Below are 24,561 nucleotides of genomic sequence, written 5' to 3' on the forward strand. Positions count from 1 at the left end.
TTGATAGCCGGGCACCATCAGCTTTCTTCGCCACATTTACTTATGCACCCATTTGTCTTCAGTGATCCGTTTGACACCCCGTGATCACACAGGTTGATATGTTGTTCCATGTGGGCTTTGTTGTTAAGGTTCATTCTTAAAGGAATGAAAACACTGCCTCCTAACGCTATCAGGCTCAGGGAGTGGTTTCTGGGCGACTGTCCCATAGATGCAATGGAGGTAAGGTCACACTTCAGTAAGAGTCAGCATTATCTACTACACAAGATGTCAGCAGACAGGAAAATACACTTGGATGGCTAGATGCTCTGGGCTTTGAAGCATGGCGTGGCTAAAATTCCCCCATGAGTTCGTTGAGACCAAGTCCCTCCTGTTTCCTTCCAGAGGCAAGCCAGGGGTATGGTGGGACAGCTCACTTGTTAAAGATGCCACAAATCAAAGACACTTAATAAACCAGATTATATAGCTGTAATCTTGTTATCCATATCTACTTAAAGTTTAGTGTAAATGCTCCCATCCATTTGAAAGTACACTCTTGTAATAGTGTTCTAAAACAGTAGAATATCCTGAAGTCCTCTAGTTGATAAAAAAACATAATACGTATACCAAAAAGTAGAAGAAATAAATTGCCGATTCCACTTAGTTATGGTTAAGTAAGAGGAGACGAATTGGTTTGAACTCAGAGTGACGCTAAGTGTCACAGAACAAAAGCACTACTCAGTCCTGGGCCATCCTCACAAAGGCTATGTTTGAGCCATTGCTGCAACCACTGTGCCACTCCATCTTGTCACGGGTCCTCCTCTTTTCACTGCCTTTCTACTTTACCACGTACGACGTCCTCCAGGGTCTCATCTCTCCTGACAACAGGTCCAAAGTGTGTGAAGTAAAGGCTGCCCCTGGACGTGCGTGCGCACGTGCACACACTGAATAGGACGCATCCGTATGTGTACATATATAACTGGTATAAATGTCTCCAAAGGGAGAGTCCCTAAAGGGTGTGTGCGCACACAGGTGACTTCAAATGGTCAGGTGACCTGCCCCTCGCAGTCCCTGCAAGCACATCCTGGGCACATCCTCCTCCCTGATTCTCTCACTCCCATCCTCGCCTTTTTTCTCTTCCCTAATTAGTAATATTGGCCAACTTTCTAAAAGGTGTAATCCCAATAGAGATTTCTGCACAGCACCTTGGTCCAGCACTTATTTTCTTAGTATACCTACAGTACCTCTTGTTCATACTATTCACTGTGGATAAGGATTTCTGTAACAGTTATTTTTATATGCTACCTTTTCATGTCTTTTTCTTTTCTCTAATAATACTAAGTATTTGTGGGTAGGAGCCAAATCTTGACCTTCTTCAGATTCCCCACAATCCTCAGCAAAATACTTTGGCATGGAGAATAACATAATACACTAATGACATGGTTTATATAGCAGACTTAAAGTAGAAAACATAGGTTTGAAAGATAAGCTGTGCATATTTACCATTGTGAAAATTCCCTTGTCCTAAGGAAAACCATAAACCTATAAACTTTTCTCTAATTTAAAACATTTTGGACAATGTCTTTCATTTTTATTATGATTTTATGGAAGAGGGGGAATTTTTTTTGAGTGTCATTAGCTCGTAGGTTCTGCCTAGAAAAATAGATCCCAAAGCAACACGGGAGCAGGACAGACTTGAGGGAGAAATACAGCTGCGTTTCTCCTGGGAAGGAATCAGCGAGAGAATGTTAAGAGTCGGAAGTCCAATGTGAATGTGTCTCATGGCCTACGTTGATCCCTCATCTGAGGAAACGGCAGCCCACACACAACAAGGACGCAAAAATGGAGCATTTAGCGAGTGAGAGCAGCCCAAGGAGCACTGAGAGACCAATTGCCCCTCAAGAAGCCCCAGAGATCTGGAGCAGGGCCATGGACTGGCGATCTGCATTCTTTTAAGGCGATATCAAAAGAAAGGCACAGGGCCATTTATCCCACAAAATGCTTCTTGAAAACGGGCCCCTGGTTAAAGGAGTTAGAGACACTTTACATTGTACTGCTATTTGGAAGCATGGCAAGGCATAATAGCATTGTGGGACATCTTTGAAATTCACAATCCCACCAGCAATCTCCCTAAAACTTGTCATATGAGTTTCCAAACTCATGGGACTAAGGAATTTGTCTCAATTCCTTTGAGAAATATTGGCCCGTGTTTTAATAAGAAGCCAGAAGACTAGCTAAATGAAGGAAAACTGAAGTGGACCCAACGAGAGAATGTCATGAACCAAGGTACACAGGAAAAAAATCACAAGGGAAATTAGACAGCTTGCACAAGTATCTATGATTGGTAATAGACTGCTTTACAGTATGGGTACAGTTTTTCTAATGCCTTAAGAATAAAAGGGGATCTCATGATAAATACTAGGACTTCTGATACCATTTGAGTCTTAATTACAGATTCTTGAATATTTAAAAATATTTTCTTTGTAGGACACAACTGTTATACAAGAGATCTACTAAATGCTAAACTGGATTACTAGCATGAAAATTAAAATCAGAACTAAAACGTGCTCCCTGAGTGATTGGCAAAGGAATTGAGAAATACATACTTCTGAGACACTGTTAATTCCCTGATGGTCGGCTGCATTTACATATGTCTGCTGCCTCCAACATGTTCAAATGAAACATAGTTTAAGACTTTGGGGATGAGGGTGGGGAGGAATCTGTGAAAAGCAAGCTTAAGGGATAAAGATGGCATCACAACCCTGCTGTGGGCCCTATTCCTTCTTCATCCGCTCTCTGAAAGTGGGCCAAAGAACAGCCATAGAAACACTGCTTTCTCTCAAAGCTGAGTCTTGCTCTTCCATATTATCCAGAAGGGTAGAAAACAGGAATCAATTGGCAATCTACCGGGAGCGGATTTTTATTGATCAAAACTCTTCACTCTGCAATTATTTATGACGCCAGACTGAAAATCCCTTAAAACAAACCAAAACAACAAAAAGTGGCACAGTTTGGGAGGATTCTACTAAATATACCAGTGGGCTCCAAAAGCTTGTAGAGAAGTGGAGTGGAAAGACAAGCTTTTTTAGGAGCCCTGGTGATGCGACAATTAAAAACACGGCCCTGTACGAAGGCCGGTGATTTCTTCCCGTAAAGATTACAGCTCAGATTTTCCCATGGGGCTGCACTCGGCCAAGTGTGAGCTGAAATCAACTCCACGGCACTTAAAAAAATTCAGCAAAAAGATTTCAAGGAGATAGATGTTCTAGCAATTGTCTGATTTCTTATTTGGCAAAAGTTATTTTAATCAATTATTTTATTGATTAAATCCACAACATTTACTAAGCATTTCTGCACTCACACAAAACTGTACAACTTACATTTCTGTTGAAAGTTTAGGGAATGTTGGGAAACGATGTACAAATGCGCTTTACACAATTGATGTGTGTATGGATTGGGATAACAGTTGTATGAGCCCCTAATAAAATGTTAAAAAAGAGAAAAAATAAAATAAAAACCACCTTGACAGAAAAAAAAGAAAGAAAGTTTAGGGAATGTACTGTCTCCTAATACATGTTGAATTTGATTCACTTGATCAACTTTTCACCTTCTCAAAGCTCTTCCCTCCATCTTTAAATGCTCCTTTGCATAGCATCGCTTACTGGTGCGTGAATGTGCTTTCTCTGATGCTAGTCAGCATTTGTGTGTGTGGAGATCAGTGCGGTATATTTTGTGTAAGTTGTCTTTTTATGTCATTTGTCTTATTTCTCTATTAGAGTGTTGACCTTGTTAATTTGGAGAACACCTTTCTACATGAAAGATATTAAGTATGTAACACATGTTACTTCTGTCCCCTCAAGTTAACTTGCTCTCCTTGGAAGATACTGCTGAAGCTTAAAAGCTACACATTTTGATAGTGGTTAATAGGGGCCAAGTGTTATTTCCCTTCCTTAGCTGATTTCTCCCTCAAATAATTGCTATCAGTAGAACAACAAGAACAAAACCAAAACGAAGTCAATGCCAACTCACAGCGACTGTATGAGGGCAAGGCAGAACGGCCTGTGGATTGCTGAGATGGTGACTCTGTATCAGAGTAGAAATCCCCGTCTTTCTGCCAATTGGTAGAAGAAATTAAAATTATTTTAATTTTCATTATTAAGTGAATAGGCAGGAAACAGAACTCATTCATAAATAATTAAAAATTATTAAGATCAAACTGGTCGAGAAAAGTGACTTATATTTAAAAATGACTACATAACCTTTGTACAGCAAGGTAGTGGAGACTTAAAAAAATAGAATGCGCTCATACATGTCCCTAAAATTATTTTACAAAACTTGGAAGAAAATATACTAAAGTCTTATTTTTTTTTAAAGCATTATCACTTTTTCTGATTTGTAAAAAAAAAAAAAAAGTTCTGTTTCAAAAGCAGCAAGCTGGCTTACACGTAAGAGTCAAAAGCAGAGAGGAAGACCCTGGAGACGCGATGAGCTCTAAACAGCATGCCCATGTGAATGTTTTCTTTTTTGCTAGTCAAGGTTAACTTTTGAGGGTACCAAGAGAAACCCAGAGATGAAAATATAGCTACCTCTATAATTAATTCTCAGGATCTTAACCAAATCTCATACCATAGACAAACAGCTCAACTTCTGAAGAGCCTTGTTTCTAAAAAACCGCCATCAAGTTGATTCCAACTCACAGTGACCCTCTAAGGACAAGGTGAAACTGCTCCTGTGAGTTTTTGAGACTGTAACTCTTCACCGTAGCAGAAAGCCTCATCTTTCTCTCGTGGAACAGCTGGTGGTTTTGAACTGCTGACCTGGTGGACAAGAAGCTCAACGTGTAACCACTAAAGCACCAGGGTTCCATTTCATGCTTGTTGGTAGATAGATACCAGAGTCGAATCAACTCATAGTGACCCTGTGTGTAACAAGGAAACACTGCCTGGCCCTATGCCATCCTCACAATTGTTCTTAAGAATAAGCCTGTTCATGCTTAGGTTTACAAAATTTAGTGGGGAGCACTAGCCCACTGCAAGAAAAAAGAAAGAAAACCTACCCGAACCCCTAAAGAAAACTTAGAAATAATAGACACCTTGATAGGTTTTCTAAAAGTCATATGCCCTTAAGTCATAGTGGCCTTGTAGGGCAAGGTCCAACTGACTCTGCATTTCTAACACTTTCAATCTGTACATGAGTAAACAACCTCACCTCTCCCTGGTGGAGCAGCTGGTGGGTTTGAACTGCTGACCTTGTGGTTAGCAGCTCAGTGCGTACGTAGCTCATGACAGCACCAGGACTCCCTGACAGGTCTTAGGATCTACAAAATGGTACTTTATCAGGCTCGAGACTTTTGGAAGGTCTTTGACCAAAAAAGATTTTCTATAAATTCACAGCTATTCAATTGTAGAGAAGTCCAGGACTGGATGGTAGCTCGAAGGAGATTACGGATACTGGCAGCACTTTACAAGTGCAACCATGAGTTGTTGGCCCCACCTACGTTCCCTCCTTTCCAAACAGCCTAGAAACAGGATCACCCGTTACTTTTTATTTTTTTAATTGGGGACTCACACAACTCTTATCACAATCCATACATACATACAAATGTCAAGCACATTTGTACATTTTGTTGCCATTATCATTCTCAAAACATTTGCTTTCTGCTTGAGTCCTTGGTATCAGCTCATTTTTTCCCTCCCTACCCACTCCCCTCTCCCTCATGAACCCTTGATAATTTATAAATTATTATCTTGTCATATCGTACACTGTCCGACGTTTCCCTTCACCCACTTTTCTGTTGTCCATCCCCCAGGGAGGAGGTTCTATGTAGATCCTTGTAATCGGTTCCCCCTTTCCACCCCACCCTCCCTCCACTCTCTTGTGATCATCCGTTACTTATGGAAACCCGAGATCATCAATTTGGTTTGGTTTTTAGTCATAATAGCCAAAAAAAGGAAATAATCCAAATGCCTATCAACTGATGACTGGATTAATGTAGATTTTTTAATATTATTTACCTCTAACAAGGGAGAACGTAAAGATACATGTTACAACATCTATGAATCTTGAAAACACTGTGTTAACTAAGGCCACACAATGTGCGATTCCATCTCTAGAAGGAACCCTAGTGGCATTTGGAACCCTTAAAGCATTTGGCTGCCCACTGAAAAGTTGGCCGAAGAACGCTTTAGTAACATCACATTGCAAAAGAAAGACAAGACAGCTGGCTCCTATATTCACTGTCCTGGAAACTCCAGGGGCAGGTCTACTTTGTGCTGTTGGGTTGGTGAATTAGACTGGGTTTGGCTTTTCTGTCTACAGGCAGACAGACCTTGTTTAATTGTACTTTGCTTTATTGCACTTGGCAGATACTGTGGGGGTTTTTTTTTCCCCCCATATGGATGGCTTGTGGCAGTCTTACAAGCAGCAAATCTTTCGAAGCCACTTGTCCAGAAGCACGTACATACTTCCTGCCTTTGGGTCATTTTGGCAATTCTCACAATATTCCAAACTTTTCCATAATGCTATTACACACTTAATAGACTACAGCATATACAGGTTATATGCACTGGAAAACCAAAACATTTGTGTGACTTCCTTGATAGTGATGGTCTAAAACGGTGGAGGGGGAGGGGGAGAATCACCTGATACTAGACTCTAACATCAGCGAGGAATGGCTGGTACCCAGCAGATAATTCAGAGGCGTGATACGTGACTTCCAGTGTGGAAGGTTTCACTCAGTGACGTCAACGCGGGTCCTCGACAGGCAGAAGGGCTGCTGTGGGAATGAGCAGGTCACTGGGGGCATGGACTGACTACTTTGGAGCCAGCAGGGTTTAGTTGGCGATAAGGTTAGGGTATAGCACAATCTATGGGGCACTATTTGTAAACTTTATTGGGAGGACCAAATCTATTCCCAAACCAAGACACAGAAAGACCATTTTCCATTTCGCAAGGGTCTCTTAGAAACAAAAAACTGCTGCTAAGTAACGAGCCAAAGTAGTCTTTCAAAGTTAAATTAAAATCACACTCGGTTCATACCGCTAAATACCGAGTTCACGCTACACTTTAAAACTACAATAATCGCCCTTAAAAAGTTTTCTTTAAAAATCTGTTTGCTTTTCTTTTGTGTGTGGCAACTAAAAACTACAAGGGCAACGTGGCTCTGCACAGAAGTGCCCAGGTGGGTGTCCGGGATGGAACGTACCTCGAAGTCACCCCAGGGAAGAGGCGCTGCCCAGGCATCCCGGGGACTGCATTTTCGCGGGAAAGCCTGGGGCTGGCGCTCCCGCCCGGAGGTTGGTTGAGCACGCGTGGTGGCGCCGAAGCTCGCCGCGCTCCCAGCCGGGCCCGCTGCGGGTTTCCATAGCTAACGTCAACTCAGGCGGGTGCTGCTCGGCGAGGAGCACGCACGCGCAGCACGCAGGCGCAGCACGCACGCGCACGCAGCACACACGCAGCACGCACGCGCACCCAGCTGCGGCCTTTCGCCCAGCCCCTCGGCCCGCGCTCGCTCCCGAGGCGCCGCCTCTGGAGGCGCCCGACTTCATCAGTCGGCCTTCAGAGCCGCTGCTCGTTCGCCGGGCCTGCGCTGCTCCGGGCCACAGCTTTAGAAATGGCTAAGGCTCCTGTCCACCACGAGTTGTGCCGCCCCTGACCTTTCACCCTGCCACGCCCATACGCAAGAGCGTCGTTACCTTGGTGATGCGGTATTTCTGCTGAAGGTGGGCGGGGGTGCGCGGGCAGTGAGGCCACAGCTGGCCAACGCGCAGCCGCACCGTTTTGGGTGCGTTGGAAAACAAAACAAAACCCAACAGCCCCCAAGACAGACTCACTACCATCAAGTTGATGCGGACTGATGCCCTTTTGGATGGCAATGCAAGGGCCGCTAGGGCCCTTCAGTTACCTTGAGTCAAATTGACCCCCCTTTCTGTCCTGTAATAAGGTTCCAGCTGCCTAGGGCCCCAGGCCTCCTGGACGTCCATACTCTGGCGTGGCCGCTGCCACGGGACACAGACAGTAGGGCTTCATACTCCCTATTCCACTTGGAAGATGTGGCCGTGCATGTGTTCAGTGACACCTTTTAGTTGCATTGCTCTTGCCTCGAGTGGATTTGTGGTTGCATTTTTAAAGACGAGGAACCGAAATGCTGATTATTGAGACACATTACTAGATATCTTTCTTTTTGGTGTTATTTTTTTTTTTTTTAAAGTACGGCGTCATCTTTGTGTTCCCATCCCGCCCCCAAAGTCTCAGCAGATTGTTACCAGTATCCCCATATTCTGGATACCTTCCAGAGTACTCGCTGGAAATTCTCCAGGGTTTTAGCACTGATTGGTCTCAAGTGATTTAGAAGTTCCTGTCAGACAACATTGAGACCGATGTTGAGGTATTAGGTTTCCCCCAAAGAGACTGATGTCCTAGCAATAATGTGCACTCAGGAGTCCTAGTGGCTTGATGATGGTCTCATTTGGCTCTCCTCCCTCCAAATCCATAAATTCTGCCCCTCCTTTTCTTTCTTGGCTAGAAATTACTGCTTAGTTCTTAATAATTGAAATTTTCAGGCTACAGTGGAAAAAAACACCTTGTGTTAATTTTAAAAGAAGACGAAAGTAAAAACTATCCAAAGAGTTTGTTGAAATAATGAGAGAGAAAACCCTGTGTAGTAGCAAAGCTTGTCTTCAAAGACACAATTTTTTGCAGATAGAACCTTTTATTATTATATGCTTACCTTTTGACACAGGAAGGGCAAATGGACTCATGGCCAGTGCTTAATGTTCTTACTCTTATGGAGAGGACTTACCCTCAGTCATCAAGCGTACTGCATTAAATAGTTTTGAAATGTCTATCATCGTGAGGAAGACACAAGGCTGGACAGCATCTGATTTAGTTATACCTGGAATGGCATGAGTCAGAATGAACTCCCGGCCGTAACAATAACTACTGCTGGGAAATTGGAGGACACTGTGGGCTTTGGTGTCAGGAAACCTGGGTTGGGATGTACACCAATGCTCATTATTTGTGTGATCTTGGGGCTAACCTAATTTTATTCAGATGATGGCTTAATCTCCATATCTTATAAAATAGGGCTAACAATAGGACTTGCCCCACAGAGCATTGTGCAGATTTCCGTAAATGAAATAACTATACATGGCTTAGCACAGTAATTGGCATAGTGCTTAGTCACAATCTTATGTTATCATCCTGAATTCTGTATAACCAACCAAGATGAACATTTTTGTTGTTCAAATACATGCTGCAGAGATATTATATGTTCCTATCTTCTGTTTTAATTTTTATTGTGATTTTGGTGAAAGTTTCAAGAGCCAAGTGACTTTCCGTTCAACCATTGATGCACATTGTTTTGTCACACTTATTGCAAGACCCCTATGTGACAGTCTTCTCACTTAACTGTACAGGTGTGTACAGTTTCCATTCTTTTCTATCATTTCTTGCCTTCTGAACTTTTTCCCTGGGCAAATGCTGCCCTTTAATCTTCTATGGTTGATTATGCTAAAGGGTGGTACCTCCCTATATGTGTGTCTGTCATTAGCTAGAGTTAGAAAAATCAAAAAGGAAACATGATCAGCATATCTTAAACTCAAAGAACTCAAGAAAAAATTCAAATACTGAAAGATTATATATGTAAAATATTTAAAGATGCAGGCAGCATCCAAAAAATATGGAAGTTGTGTTAGGCTAGGTTGTCTAGAGACACAAAACCGGCGATACTCGTCTATGTACAAGAATGAACTTTTTATTAAGAAACAATTTTCCATCAAGAAGTTGTCCCAGCCCAGTTCGCCCCAAGTCTATAGGTCCAGTGCTAGCTGGGGCCTTCTTCAGACTCCTGCAACTGCAGGCTGCCGATGCAGAAAGGTGCAGTGGGAAGCAGGGAGATTTGGAGTCATGTGGATCCTAGATCTTCAGAAGCGTGGCGAGGCACTGACAGCTCTCTGGGTTGGAGGTCCACAAGAGGCTGCCCTGGAGTCAGACACATATGGAGTCTCATCAAGGAGGAAGGCAAAGTGGCAGAAAGAAGTTGCCTCTGTTCAATCTTGCTCTTATACAAAAGGCCACACCCGGAGGAGGTTTCAGTCAAGCTCCCAGTTGATTGACAGGTTGAACTCTGCCTCCTAGCAAGGAGACTCTAGTTCAGTGATTCTCAACCTGTGGGTTGCGACCCCTTTGGAGGTTGAATGACCCTTTCACAGGGGTCGCCCGATTCATCACAGTAGCAAAATGACAGTGATGAAGTAACAGTAAAAATAATTTTATGGTTGTGTGTGTGTGGGGGGGTGTAGTCACTACAACATGAGGAATTGTATTAAAGGGTTGCAGCATTAGGAAGGTTGAGAACCACTGCTCTAGTTGACATAATATCTAACTACAGTAGAAAGAATACACAGAGTCATTGTGCCAAGAAGAACTAGTAGATATGCCACCATTTCAGGTGATAGCATATGAGCAATGGTACTGAAGAAAAATGTACCAATGGTACTGAAGGAAAAAGTTCGCTAAAATCCAGTCTCCAGAATTGATGGAACACCAATAGAAATGTTTCAACAAGCTGATGAAGCACTGCAAGCACTTACTCATCTCTGCCAGGAAATCTGGAAGACAGCTATTTAGCCAACTGATTGGAAGAGGTCCTTCTTTGTATCCATTGCAAAGAAAGGTGACCCCACAGAACGCTCAAGTTATAGAACAATATTATTAATACCACATGCAAATAACTTTTTGCTGAAGATCATCCTATAAGAGTCTCAGCAGTACATTGAGATTCAGAAGAGGATATGGAACAAGGGATATCATTACTGATGTCAGATGGATCTTGGTTCAAAGTAGAGAATGCCAGAAAGATGTCTACTTGTGTCTTATTGACTATGAAAAGGAATTTGACTGTGTGGATCATAAACAATGAGTATTCCTTGAGAAAAATGGGAATTCAAGAACACTTTGTTGTGCTTCTGTGAAACTTGTACATGGGTCAAGAGGCAGTTGCTTGAACAGAACAAAGGAATACTGCATGGTTTAACAAAAGGAAAGGTGTGTATCAGTGTTGTATCCTCTTACCATACTCAGAGAAGCTGGATTATATGAAGAATAATATGACATCAGGATTGGAGGAAGGCTTATTAATAACCTAAGATATGCAGATGATACAACTTTGCTTGTGGAAAGTGAGGAGGGTATTAAAGACTTGTGGATGAAGATAAAAAATTCCAGCCTTCAGTAAGGATTTCAACCCAATGTCAAGAAAACCAAACTACAACTCAACCAATAGGCAACATCATGATAAATGGGGAAGAGATTGAAGTTGTCAAGCATCTTGTCTTGCATGGATCTACATCAATGCTCATGGAAGCCGTAGTCAGATTCAAAGACGCATTTCACTGGGTAAATCTGCTGCACAAAACCTCTTTTAAAGTGCTGAGAAGTAAGGATGTTACTTTGAAGACTAAGGTGTGCCTGACCCAAGCCATGGTATTTTCAATTGCCTCATATGCATGTAAAAGTTGGACATTAAATAGGGCAAATTGAAGAAGAACCAATGCGTTTGAATTACAGTGCTGGCAAAGAACATTGCAAGTGTGGATTTCAAAAAGAACAAATGTGTCTTGGGAGTCCAGTTAGAGTGCAGAGGCAAGAATGGGGAGACTTCGTCATCGTACATACTTTTGACATGCTATAAGGAGAGAACAGTCCTGGAAAAGGACATTGTGTTAGTCTGGGTTGACTAGAGAAACAAAGCCAGAGACATTCATATGTGTATAAGGAAGGGCTTTATATACAAGAGCAATTGAATATTAAGAAAACATCCCAGCCCAGTCCAGATCAAGTCCATAAAGCTCATATTAGCCCATATGTCCAATACCAATCTATAAATTCCTCTTCAGATTCACGTAACACATGAATTGATGCTGAATGCAGGAAGATGAGACACCAGTGGGTGGAAAGTCTTGTGGATCCAGTGGTAGTGGAAGCATCTCAGTGCTGGCAGGGTCATCTCCATGTGGCTCCCTCAGCTCCCAGGCTCTAGTGTAGCTCCATGTGTCTTGTACACAAGCATGTCTCCCAGAGAGTGAGCCTGTGTCCTGCCTCCAGTGAGCTATTTATCTCCTTATTGCTTCCAAATGAGGTCATCACGCTGCGACCTGATTGACAGGCTAACTTCCACCCCTTCACTCTTAAGTCTCAAATTGACAACAGCTTATGTAACTACCACAGAGATCATGGTTGGTAAAGTGGAGGGTCAGCAAAAGAGCAGAAAAGTCTCAATGAGGTGGATTGACAGAGTGGTTGTTAACAATGAGCTCAAACATAAGAACAATTGTGAGGCAGGAGTAGGACTGGGAAGTGTTGTGTTCTGCTGTATAGGTTCACTATGAATTGGAATGGACTTGTTAGCACTTAACATTTGGCTGAAACTTAAGGACCACTGATGTGTTCATTGTGTCTAATGGCCACAATCCCAGGGGGCTCCTTAATCAGACCAGCCTGTTGTGTTAAATGATCATTATTTATTTATTTTGAGGAAAGTATACGAGCTGCTAAATCCCTCAGATTAAATGGGACATGGGGATTCTTTAAAATTATTTTGTTTTGTGTCACATTTTTTCTTCCCCTCTATCCAGAACTTCCTGTAGGGATCCCTTCTGGGCCATCAGCAGTGGTAGCTGGTCACCATCGAGCTCTTCGAGTCTCGTGGTCGGTGAGGCTGGGCTCACATTGTCCTTTAGTCCTTTGGAGAAATTGTTACCATGCACCTTTGGTTCTCTACAGTCTGCTTGCTGTTTATGGGGAGAGACTTTAGAGCAGTGGTTCTCAACCTTCCTAATGCTGCGACCCTTTCATATAGTTCCTCATGTTGTGCTGACCCCCAACCATAAGACTATTTTTGTTGCTACTTCATAACTGTAATTTTGCTACTGTTATGAATCATAATGTAAATATCTGATATCCAGGATGTATTTTCATTGTCACAAATTGAACATAATTAAAGCCCAGTGATTAATCACAAAAATAATATGTAATTATATATTGTGAAATATTTATTTCTAATGACAAATAAATGAAATTTTGTCTTGAAGCATGGTGGAGCATGGGTAACAGTCTTAATATAAGAACAGGAAACTACATTGCTACATTTTGCAACTACTATGCATAAAAAGCCAACCTCAGTGTGAAGGTTGAGACAGCTATTTTCTCACCAGATCAGCATATCTGCTTGTGGGCCGACCGCCTGGAGACAGACATAGGAGCGGTGACTCGGTTCCTAAGACCATCGGAAATATGTGTTCTCTAATGGTCTTAGGTGACCCCTGTGAAAGGGTCCTTTGACCCCCAAAGGGGTCGTGACCCACAGGTTGAGAACTGCTGTTTTAGATGGTTGTACCTTAGGTGACTGCTCACAAGCTTTTAAGAACCCAGTTTCTATGCAACAAAGTAAAAGGTTGTCTGTGGATTATGTTAATTGACTAGTTTACTAAACTAGTAAGCTCCTTTACTAAACCTAGTAGAAGACTGGTTATTTGCAAACAGCATTCCAGTAATGGATGGTACTTGCATTGCACCATCCTGACCTTTGTGGGGGTGCCTTGAAACAGAATCAAGTCAACATCAACGAGTGTTGATATTTATCTTTTTATGTATACCTGCCAATTTTGGTCTCATTTCCTCACAATAAATAATCGTCTATTTGTGAATGACCTCTACTTTTTATGCCACGAAGGTCAGGATGGGACTATGCTCCATGGGCTTTGTAATGACTGACAAGTAGACCGCCAGGCCCCGCCCAAGGCACCTCACCAAAATTGAAACCTGCAGTCCTTTGGCTTGCCCACGGACACATTGGAGCAGTTTGCACGCCCCAGGGACTCCAGCTAGTGCTGACAACACAAAACAAAGTTGGTGGGATGGTGGAGAGGAAGCATATTTTTGAAAGTCAGGCTTTGTGAATCTAACAAAATTTAAAATTCAGTTTCCTTTGATTCAGAAATATATCTTACAAGGTAGCTGAATCAATCTGCAGCCCTTTTTATTCAAAGATGTACTTTGCTTATAGGAGCAAAAAACCCACCACATTCAGTTTTGAACAGGTTAAATCAAATAGGTCAAAAAAGTGATTCTGGAAAGATAAGTTAAAAAAAACCTTGAAAAATAAACATGCCCAAAAAAATAACCTTACAATTTATATAGTATGATTCTAGTGATTAAAAACATGGATATATGCACAAGCATACTTTGTGTATGTTTATTTCTGAAGGGTGTGTAAGAAGTTAGGCTCTGAAGACATTAACTGGGGTTGCGATTTGATGGGAAGGAGACCTTTCACTTTTTACTTTATATTATCATGCTACTAATTTATTTTTCAAGTAATCAATATGCAGCACTTTAATAATTTTTAAATCATGAAAATAAAATTATAAAAATGAAAGATAAATTGACAACTCAAGATACCATCTCTCTACCCAAAAATCCCCCTCAAGCTACTAATTTAGTTATGCATTGTATAACTAGTCAAATGGCATAATGTATTTTTGTTTTCACAGCAGTGCTTTTATTCAGAAAAAATAATTCGGAAAAAAATCATTGTTAGGTTTTCTGACTAAAGAAGTAATTAGTGTACTGGTACTTTAACAGGGAGAAAAGTATGTTTCTTTTTTTGCTTTTGTTTTACAATAAGTCATTTAGTATGTTGCTAAATTTTGAACTGTGATTCTCAGAGATTACTTAGATTCAGGACCTCATCATTATTTCATCAATAGGTCATCCTTTGGAATCTTTAATATTCATTTTAACTAAATGAGAGAATTTACTAAATTTGTGTATATAGTCTAGAGATAGTTTTTCAGTTGAATGTAAAATCCTAATTTTTAATATATATGTAAAAATATATATGCATGTGTTCATGTATGCATAGATATGTGTATGTGCAGAATATTATTAACACATGAAAACAATGTTAAAATATCTAAAATGAAATACATGGAAATCCTATTTTATTCAATTCCCAATGATCACATGTCATTAAAGAAATGTTAGTAAGTGGTTTGTCTTTAGTAGACTAATTGTAATGAAAGCTTCCATTTAAAAACATTTTTGCCAGTAATTAAGAAGATAATAATCAAAACTACATTTGAGGCTCTTAATTTAAATGAAGACCAGTGTATAGAAATGTATATAAGAATAATTACTGATCCTATGGAATTAGAAATCATTCTCTTACTTATATGTCTTAAGCCACATAGCAAATTCCTATGTTTTAAATAGAGATTTCCTCCTAAAAGACTTTGTAATTAGAAGTGTATTTACCAGTAAAGAACAGCATGGAATGAAGGACGGCGGTTACTTATAGCAGTTAGCATATATTAAGGAAAACCAAAAAGCATTTCTATTTGTAGTTTCTAATGCAAAACTTGTCTATAACATTTTTCTTTTAATGTCCTCCTGGCAATAATAGATAATGAAATGAATAGAAAATGAGAGGCAAGCTCTTTTTCAAGGGCATATATGCCCTGCCTAAGGCATGCACTGAAACCAAGCACATACTTACACCCTCTCCTGTAAAACTCAAATGAAAACATTTTCACTATGAATGGCTTAATTAGTGTACCATGGCAACTTATCCCTTTATCACCCATAAAAATTCCATTTACTCTTATGAAAAGATAGATATCCTCTGTTCATTTTTGCTTCTCGTCCCCAGTTTACAAATATAGTACATTTAAAAAATACTGACTTGAATGTGATGCAGACTTTTCCAGAAAGAACTGATTCCTTTTTGTCCTGATGCACCGAATGACTAGCCTTTGCCTTAGGAGGAAGCAAACCATTTCAAAGAACAAAAAGAGGGCCCTGATCGGACTTTTCCCTCTGTCCGGTTTTATTCCTAATGCTTCGTTCTTGATCACCTCACCAAAGAGAATGACTTCTTTGGTCAGAAACAAAAGTAGTTCTACCTACGAATACCATCTTCTATTCATGATCTTTACCTAAAGGCCAACATTTTCCTCATACCTCACCAAAGCATGAACCCAATGACTGATTTCTTCCTTGTTGGATAAATGGCTATGAGAAATTTGCTCCAGATTAAAATAGCAGACGTTTAAGAAGACAGTGCTCTTAGTGTGAAAGGAAAAAAAAAAAAAGAATGAAACAGCCAAATGATTTCATAGTGCCACGAAAGGTATATTTAATCAGAAACGGCGAGATCAGAGCTATAATTCAATGACTACAAAAAGCTTGGTATTTGACATGGGGCAGGTCACTTACATTCTGGACTTGCTTCCTTCTCAGTAACAGGTAGAGATTGGGCAAAGCCTCTTAAATTCCATCTAACTCTGTATTCCTGTTATTTGTATTATTTTGTTAAATTTATCATAAATTAGATAATTAAAAGTTTATTTTATGTAATAGTATTTTCCCTAGTTATATAGCTTTTCTAAGTAACTATACTTGACTATAAGGCTAAGCTTTGTTTATTGCTAAACAGATTGAAACAAGGCATGGTTATTATGGGAAACTAACTTTACTATGTCTGGGCATAGTGATTTCTAGCAATATTAATGTTTGTAATGTGTCACCTTAATCAGTATTTGCAGTGCAGTGATTATGTAATTTGGCTCTTGTAGCCATAGCCCTTGTAATTCTCACCAAAAGACTAGGTGAGGATATGCATATGAGCTTCTGGTAGTCCACCAAGGATATTGGAAAGCTTGCTATCATGAAAATATGGAAGCCTAATGAAGGGATTGGTCTGTTTGCTATCCTAGTAGCCATAAAGGAGAGCCAATCCCATAGCAAAAGGGGGATCCTTTGGATCTGGATTCCCTGAGTCTAGGCACTCCTTTAACCAGAGACAGAGATTGCTGTAACACCAAAGACAGCAGAGAGAAGGAAAGTTAAGCTGTCAGCCGAGGCAGTGGAAGCTGGAGACTAGCAGGAGATGTCTCACTGGGCGTCTTTGCCTGTGTTACAAGAAAGCTGAGTTACTTTAGATGGTGGTGGAATGGGTTGTGCAGTTAGTGCATCTAGGTTCACTGAACCCAAGAATGAGAGAGGTTAAGTATTTGGGGGGCAGGAGGCTTGTTGGTAGAGTTGGGGTGCCTCTGGACACATATTCATGGAACTGAAGAGCATTATAACTTTTATCTGCGTAGGACAGAGGCTGAGTCAACCCAAGAGGTTTGCTCCAGACATAGCTGAGAAGCAGCTATCCCGGTCAAAGATCTGTCTCCTGAGTCAACTCCGAGCCTGATTTGCAACCTGTGACTTCGCTAATAAACCCTGTGACCGTAAGTATTGTCCGTGAGTTCTGTGTGGCCAGTGCAACACAGAGAAGCAGAGTGCTGTGGGAGGGATGGTGTCAGTTAGTAAACAGGTTGGAAAGAGGAGGTCACATCTGCCTCCTAAGAATCAACCATGGCCAGTTTATGCTGATAATGATTCTCTTTCCTGCTCGTGAGGTGAAAGGTGGTCAGACGTCCCTGGCTACCAGTCTTATAGTCAGCACGCATTAGGTACTAACATTGTACCTTCTGAGACCGTTCTCTGTAAGGTCAATTAAGTATTGTTAAAGCTACTGTTGTGAAGATTTGTTTTTTTATGTAGTCGATTTATTCTGTATTTAGCCTGTTTGATTACAAGCAGTGGTCAAAGATGTTGAAGGCCTTGAAGGTGATTTTGAAGATCACAACATGCTGTAGCTTACCAGGCAGTAATCAGAAACAATTAAGGAAAATGTACCAAATACTTCATTTTTCCTTTAGGCTGTGTGGTAAATTGCATCTAATATTTCAGGCTTGGTGCATTTTAAAATAAGGCCTCCAACTAAGCAATTTTCAAGACAACTCCAATCAAAAGATACTGCTTAAAATGTTGTATTGCTACAGAAATGAAAAGAGTGATTGTCTATGTTGATTAGCTTTGAAGATTGCTTTGGGAAGAATTTGACAGTTCTAACATTCCCATTATAATTTACAATCTGTGAAGAAGAATTGAATAGTACATTGCCTCTCAGGATAGTTTAAGGTTTCCTTTTTATCTATTTTTCATTCTCCAACTTTACCCAAAGATGGGATTCTTACAGTGTGTGATTTTAAAATGCATGTAGACTACTGGTGGAAAGACAGGAGCATCTCAAGGAATACTAAAATGCACATAGAATTTATTTTTATCATTATTTAAAATTATTCTCAATTAGACTGAACAGAAAATGTATCTGTAGCATAATAAATATAACAGGTTTTTACTAAGGCTCACTATATGCAAAAGTCTGTGCACATTATCTAGGCAGATACAAAGATTTATAAAAGACATTTAACTTCAAAGAGCTAACAGTTTAATGGATAGGGAATTCACAATTAAAAAAAAAAAACAAAATTTAACAAGAAAAATTTAGAACCAGATATGCCTCATTTGATGACATGAGTAGTTGCTTATACATAATTCCTAAATTCAGGTAATAACTATCTGGTGGCAGAAAACTTGACCACCAATCCAAACTCCCTAGCATTGAGTTGATTTCAACTGAGAAATTATTAGTTTTCATCTGAATACTTGTGGCAAATGTATAGAGAACTTAAATATCTAGAGAGACATTTATGCTGGCAAGAACTCAATTTTTAATGAATTTCTTGATTCAAAGACCATTTAAAAAATTGCTGTCAACTAAATACAGTGAACCCTCGCCACTTCGCGCTTCGACTTCCGCGGCTTCACTCTATCGCGGTTTTTGCTTAACAGCGCATGCTCTGTCATTACTGCCACTGATTGGCTCATACTGTACACGCTTCTGTCTGCATCGCTACGTATCGGAGCTACGTATCAGATGCATTTTTGCTTTTGTACAGTGTACTGTAATTGTTTGCAATTTTTAAGAAATTTTATCTAAGCCCTATGATGGCTCCTAAACGAGCTTCTTCTTCTAAGCCTTCTGACAATAAAAATAAGTGCCAGAGGAAGATGCTCACCATCCAGGAAAAGGTAAAACTTTTGGATATGATCAAAGATGGCAAGAAAATCATGGAGGTTGCACGCCATTTCGACTTGAATGAGTCTTCCGTTCGCTCCATCCGTTGTACTTCATAATATAATAAATAATAAATGATAATTGTAACGTCCAAAATGTTTTACTGCATTTTCCCTTTTTCGTTTAATAAATTGGGTAATACAAGTGTAATGGTGACTAAAGGGTGTTTTTTCATGTCCTCTATGCTCTAACTACGAAAATATTTGATTTACAAATAAGGAATCCTACTTCGCGGAATTTCATTTATCACGGTAGGGTCTAGAACCGATTAACCGCGATAAACGAGGGTTCAACTGTAATTTGAAGCTAATGTAAAATACATTGGTTCTTTTAAAGTTAGCAAGAAAAGTTGGACTATAATATCGAGTCATGGTAAAGATTATTTAAATGACACCCATTTTCATTCTTTCATGAGTTCAATTAGTAAACTAACTTAATTTTCTTAGTCTTTCTCAATATTGATAATACAAATGAATAGTTATAAGTGGAATTTAGTTAAGGTAAAATGGAATAAAGTAACTTTGATCATATACATGTGGAATGATTTTATCCATAATTAAAATGCTGATATTTGTGAACTTGTTTTGTTATGAAACAAAAAATTAAGGAATCAAGATATTCCATGTTGTGCATCTCAGTTCTATCCTGACATTAACATCTTGTTGTAGAATAAAGTATGTCTAGTTCCAAGCCATAAAAGTAATGAATTTTAAAAGAAAACAATTAGGTATTTTAGGTTTTCCATTGGTAATTTTGTTTTAACTGTAAGACATAATCCTTAATACCATCTGCTTGTGTAGTGTTCCTAGGGTCTAGGAATTGTCAAATGGGAATGATAAAGAATTTTAAGAAGAGACTAATCCAAAAGTGTGGCTAGGATTAAAGGAAACTACCAAGGTTGATGAAGCATTTTAGACCAGCAACACCTTTTGGCCTGAGATGTAAGAGAAGGGAGATGCAAAGAATCAAACTCACTGCCATCGAGTCAATTTTGACTCACAGTGACCCCCTATAGATTTCCAAGACTAACTGCTTAAGGGGGTAGAAAGTCCAGTCTTTCTCCCATAGAGTTGCTGGTGGTTTCAAACTGCCAGCCATGCAGATCACAGCCCAACACATAACTACTACACCGCTGGGGCTCCTTAGAGGATAGAGAATTTGATAGAACTCAAGGGAGTTTTAGAACACAGTTGGTATTGTGGCCTTTGTAGATGATGAATACTTGTGTTGATACTGTGTGCTGTTGCATTGAATTCAGCCCATAGTGACTCTAAATGGCAAGATGGGACTGTCCCAGAGGGCTTTGTAGGCTGTAATTTCTTTCAGCAGATTGCCAGGGCTTTTCTCCTGTGGTGTGGCTGGTGTGACCTGAGCTCCTGTCCTTTTGACTAGCAGCCATGTGCTTAATTAACCATGGAGCCACCAAGGTTCCTTGTAAATCTAAGTCTCACTCTTCTCTCACTTTGGGATGTATTACCAGTCTCTCCCACTGGCTAAGCCCAACTGCTAACTAGAGAGACAAAGGATCCTGGTTCATGTGGTCCATAAAAAAACCTCAGTGCCATCAGGTCAATACTGACTCAGAGTGACCCTATAGGACAGGGTAGAACTACCCCTGTGAGTTTCCAACACTGTCACTGTTTAAGTAGAAAGTCTCATCTTTCTTCCCTGAAGTGGCTGATGGTTTTGAACTGCTGACCTTGGGGTTAGAGTCCAACACTTTACCACTATACATCCGGTGATGTGGTCCATAAAAGTGAGCCTATGGACTCACTAGAAAAGGATATCATGTTTGCTAATGTAGGTAGCCAACAAAATCATGAGAAACCTCACAGAAGTTGATTAACATAGTAGCCACAACAATGGAGTTGAACATACCGATCGTCATAAAGATGACCCAGTAAAACATGTCACACATAGTAGTCCAGTAAGTAATAGGATAGCTTTGATTTATATTATTCTTTTGTTTCTTGTGTCTCTCTTGATTATCTAAGATTACTCAGACACTTACCTCTTTAATACATAAGCCATTTAGTTGTGGTAAATTGATTATATACATACAAATGAATAAATGGGTTTATATCAAAGAAATAGTATCAATTAACAAAGTATCAGTCCATAAATGTTTACAATGCTACATTATACCTCCAAATTAAATTAGAGCTAAGTAACTTTTATTTTAGAATTTTAAAAAAACATTTGAATTCTCCCCTTCCCTAATAGCATGAAAAGGCTTTGTATAATGCATTTCATGACAAAATTAATATAATTTTTATGATCTAGTATGGAGGTCAAGCTTCTTATGACCAATCTGAGTAAAGTACTCTAGGAATCTGCAATTCTACTTTTTTTTCACTTGATTTTCTCCATCTTGATTCATAATTATATTCTTAACTGATTTTTAAATATGATAGAAAATCATTGATAAAGATGCAGGATTCAATATTATAAATAAATATTTCACTTTTAGAATCCCATTTAAAATCACAAAGTTATAAAACAAACACCATTTCAATAATTGTTTCCCCTATAAAAATAATGCTCTTTAAAAATGTCAGTTTTCATGCTCTTTAATAAATGTCCTGTTGCTCTTCTGACTACAGAAGTAACTAAAATACTCCTATTGTAATAACAGATTTCCACTTGTTATTTTTTTATAGTACACGGAAAATCCAACAGTTCCATGATACTGGGAAGTCTTTGCTGTTTCTGAGAACTCTGTACTTCTTGTGGTTTAAATTCTTGGTGGTTTCTAAGTTTTCAAAGAATAAATAAGTACTTGAAATAATAACTATTCAACAACGATGTGACTGACATTTTCATATTCTTTTTGAGACTTAACATAAACAGGGTTTTAGTTTTAGTAAATTCATTTATAGATGCCTCCATTCAAACCATAATGTAACAAAGTAGTACGCTTCAGCTAATAACACCTGAAACTTTTAGAGCCTTCACCTAACAATTGAATTGTTCTTTCATAGAATTTGAAGCAACAACAAAGCAGGCCAGAAGACCAAAGACTATGTCAGGCATTTGACTCTTTAAGTAATGTCCAGACTGTATCAGTATACATCCTACCCAATTTTCTTCATCTCTATTTCTCTGAGACAGTAAACTATGTATGACATGGTGGTACTCCAAATTATTGAAAACAAAATTGCATTTGCTTGGCTTATCATACTTACTAAAGTACAGGGAACCATATCAATATATTTAAGAAGCATTTCCCCAAAATGTAGAAAGTAAGTTTTCTGATGGACTTCCAGCTAATTAAAAAAAATTAAAGCAGTTAATAAATTCATTTCACAGTATCCTATTCTATGAGCAATATATATTATCAAGTTTAATTCTTTTCTAGGTTTTTGTAATTGTATGCTTTCACCTTTGTCACTAAATCTAACTTGATTTTATTTTAAGGGCAGGGATATATGAATATATACTATTAATGTAGTATTAATACATTAATGTAGACAATAGTATTGAATTCTTACAATTGTGTGGAACCTATATGTTGCATTTTTACTTATGACAATACAAGGGTACTCACAAAAGGTATTGCTATTAGAGTTCTCATCATACAAGCACAGATTTATTCCAAATAAAACATATTTACGCATGTCTTTATATGTAAAGACGAGTCTAGACCTACATGGAGGCTAAGTTGACAGACAACAGCTTCACACTTTTGTATTTTTATTGAGTAATGGTTTCTATGATTTTGTAGCGAATTCCCTCAGTAATACACTGTCTTGCTCTCATTCTCGAACTCATGGCCATGAAGGAGATTCTGACCCACAGCCACCCTATAGGGCAGAATAAAACTGCAACTGTGGTTTCCAAAACTAAATCTTTACGCAAGTACGAAGCCTCATCTTTCTTTTGTGCAGCGACTGGCTCTTCAAATGGCTGACCTTGAGTTTGGCAGTCAAAACAATGGCTTCCGAGAGAATCTGTTGAGTCAATTAAATCTAGCGCAGAGAGGTAGTTCAGAGTTTTATGGTGATCCTCTTGGGATTCCAAAGGAGGAAAATGTTATTGATAGATTTTTCTCAAAAATCAAAGGACGATCATAGGTTTATTATGAAGTTTTTAAGAAAATTGAAAACTGTATTGGTGAGAAAGATACTAGGATGATTGCATCAAGGAATTTTCCCCCATCATTGACAGGCACCTGCTCATTCTTCAAAGGTAACAAGGAATGTTCTTTGAGAAATTTTGTTGGGAACACTGACCTCATCATCCACACTAGAGCCCTGAGCTTGCCCCTTTAGATTTCTTTCAGTTCCTCAAACTTAAAGAGCATGTGAAGGGAACACACATTTGAGTGGCCCAAACTGTTGTGGATGTGATGTTGGTTGAGGAAGGCAGAATTCTTCCGGGGAAGGGTTGAGAGATGGAAACACCAGCTTCAGACGAGTCTAGACCTACATGGAGGCTAAGTTGACAGACAACAGCTTCACACTTTTGTATTTTTATTGAGTAATGGTTTCTATGATTTTGTAGCAAATTTTTTTATCTAACTTTGTTTATATATATAAATTTCGAGATGTTGTCCAATACATTAAGATTTAGAAACTTCAGTAGTGGCAGTTTAAAGACTATTTTGTTACTAGTAATGGCTTAATACCTAAAAAGAGACCAGAGTTCTTCACGAGGTAAATTAACTTGAGAAATATGCCAATTTTGACTTCATTTCCATCCCATTGAATGACTGCATTCATTCTCTTTAGATTTAAAGCTCTTCATTCTACAGCTCCTCAACACCCTTTATAGAATTCCAGCTTGCTTTTCACCTACCTTTTAACAGTTTAACATAGATGGCTGGATCAAGTCTATTGTTCCAATTGTATGTAGCATAAAAGGCTCTGCTGTATTTTACTCTCTCCATTGTATCTGGCTTCCCTGAGTGCTCGCTCCCTGCATTTTACTCTCTGTTTTCTAAACCCATTTATGCCTGCTCTTTCTGAAGACACTTGCTCATCTGGGAGCTCAAATTGACTCCTCTCCATTCTATTTCCTTAACTAAAAATGCACCATTAAGGTTGATTGAACTCTTTTTAAAGCACTTCATAAAAATGAAAGGCCTTAAGAAAGTAGGCTACCAGTGTTTGTAAATACCTGTTTTCAGCTAAATTGATAGGAAGGGATAAGAAATAATTGGAAACTTAAAAATGTTATTGATATATATATATATATTTCACAGATTAGTCTCTTTGGGCTATTCTTTGAGAGACACAAAACATTTTTGTCTGGGGTTGGGAAGGAATGAGTATTCTGTTATAACAGGAAATGGAAGAAATATATCGTGGAGTCAAATCATTAAAATTATGAGAAACATTTTCTAGAAAAAGATAAAACTAATGTTTTGTGATAAGCAAGATGTAAAATATGTCAAGTTCATGATTAAAATCTACAGCTTTCCAATCATATCACCTTAATTTCTTTTTTTCTGTTTAAAATACAGTCATTGCTATTTTTACAGCATACAAATCATTACTAACTTTTTTACCCCCTAATGGTGTTATGTTTACAAATGGGACTATGCTGGTATG

The 24,561-nt window shown here is 39.1% G+C and overlaps 1 protein-coding gene across 1 annotated transcript in view; it reads right to left on the reverse strand.

The window, feature by feature from the left end:
* PCNX4 (pecanex 4) overlaps nucleotides 1–7,275 on the reverse strand; it is a 29,016-nt gene extending 21,741 nt beyond the window's left edge. Inside the window, exon 1 of the mRNA XM_004698625.2 lies at nucleotides 7,181–7,275. The gene's annotated coding sequence lies outside the window, so the exon portion shown is untranslated. The remainder of the gene's footprint in view (nucleotides 1–7,180) is intronic.
* Between the last annotated feature and the right edge of the window lie 17,286 nt (nucleotides 7,276–24,561).

Source organism: Echinops telfairi, unplaced genomic scaffold (genome assembly GCF_000313985.2).
Source record: "Echinops telfairi isolate 266 unplaced genomic scaffold, ASM31398v2 ScPeMD7_18;HRSCAF=68, whole genome shotgun sequence".
NCBI classification, from domain to species: Eukaryota; Metazoa; Chordata; class Mammalia; order Afrosoricida; family Tenrecidae; genus Echinops; species Echinops telfairi.